Source organism: Sesamum indicum, linkage group LG9, assembly GCF_000512975.1.
Source record: "Sesamum indicum cultivar Zhongzhi No. 13 linkage group LG9, S_indicum_v1.0, whole genome shotgun sequence".
In the NCBI taxonomy this organism is placed as follows: domain Eukaryota; kingdom Viridiplantae; phylum Streptophyta; class Magnoliopsida; order Lamiales; family Pedaliaceae; genus Sesamum; species Sesamum indicum.
This window is the reverse complement of record NC_026153.1, coordinates 5,453,141-5,454,624: the sequence shown is the minus strand read 5'-3', so window position 1 is coordinate 5,454,624 and position 1,484 is coordinate 5,453,141. Positions and strand designations below refer to the sequence as shown.

Sequence of the window (1,484 nt, the reverse complement as noted above, 5' to 3'; positions counted from 1 at the left end):
GGGGGGGGGGGGGAGGAGGAGGAGGAGAAGCAAAAAGTCAAACACCAAAATAGAACTCAAACTGGCGCTCGATAAACAAATCAAGAATCATCTTCAATGAAACTCCCTCAAAAAATGAAGTTAAAAAGCCAACAAAAAAGTGATACAAAGATTTACACATTCATGAATTGCTTGAATCGCTAGAAAAAACAGGCTTAACCAACGAAGCTAGCAACTTACTCAGAGCTATAAGCCCAGAAAGAAAATTAATAGAAGAAGGGTGCAACGGAGATGAAACTTTCAACAGAATTTCCAACAACAGAAACTGAGAAGAAAGGGAAGGGGAGAAGTGGTGGCGGATGGAATTGGAACCTGAGACGGTCTGTTTGGAACAAAAATTCAGAAAAACAAATGAAGCCGAATTGAGAATTTTATACTTACAAGAAATATAGGTTTGGTGAGAGCTACTCCCGGAGTGATGCACAGATAAAAATTCAACGCCTGAGCATCTCTGCTTCTCCTATATTAGTAGCCATACAAATGCTTACAAAGACTTTCAACCCACAATTCTGCAGTAAAAACAATGTTTATAGTTTATTATATTTGTGCCCCTTCACTTAGGTTTTATTCACTTTGACTTTCCATTTTTTTGTTTTATCTTTATAATAATCTTTTTTGGTGTTCTTTTTTTCCTTTTTATCATCAAAATTTTGTAATTAATGTCAATATACATAAGATTGCAATGAAATCCACTGTAAATGTGTACTATCATTTCACATTAAATGAAGATCGATGATAGATAAATTTGTGATATCTTAGTTAAAATGAATTTAGAAATTACAGCAATTGACAACGGACATAAATTTTTATTTTTTATTTCTATTATATTTGCCGAATTTCAAAGAACGTTATATAAATAATCATTTGAATTTATTGATGATTAGGAATAGATATAAAATTTATTTTCCATATCTACTATATAAATGCTAAATTTGAAAGAATTTTACATAAATAATCATTTAAATATATTGACAACTTGATTGGTCAAACAAAACGAAGACTCTTGTAATAAATAAGACAGAAATAAATGACTACATCAAGACGCAAATAAAAAATTGAGGAAGTCATGGCAAGGAGGTTCAAGTGTATCATCAATTTTGAATGTGGAGAATTGTAGAAATTTGTAAGAGTATAAGGACTCAACCGCAAAACAGAATCAGGAGAAATAGTTAACGCTGGTTGGGATATTCCGTTAGTCCCGCCGGAAGCTGACTGCAAACTCTCAGCCGCACGAGGGCCGTGTGCTGATTTGTTAATTGTTTTCCACTTTCAATTTATATTTTCTGAGTTATTATAATTTATTTATTATTATTAATCCTATTGATATATTAATACAATATAAGTATTCCTCATTATATGAAATAAGTTATTATAATTTATTTATTATTATTAATAAAAGATTATTAAATTACATAAAATAATTATATTTCTTAGACTTAGTGTAG

General features: G+C 30.7%; 1 protein-coding gene across 4 annotated transcripts in view; it reads right to left on the bottom strand.

The window, feature by feature from the left end:
* Positions 1 to 555, bottom strand: part of LOC105170711 (4-hydroxy-3-methylbut-2-en-1-yl diphosphate synthase (ferredoxin), chloroplastic) — a 7,352-nt gene extending 6,797 nt beyond the window's left edge. For 2 of the 4 annotated variants that reach the window (XM_011091597.2, XM_020696672.1), the window contains exon 1: positions 421 to 555. The gene's annotated coding sequence lies outside the window, so the exon portion shown is untranslated. Of the gene's footprint in view, positions 1 to 219; positions 382 to 420 lie in introns of those variants that run through there. The other 2 variants (XM_011091598.2, XM_011091595.2) reach the window with 1 other exon arrangement.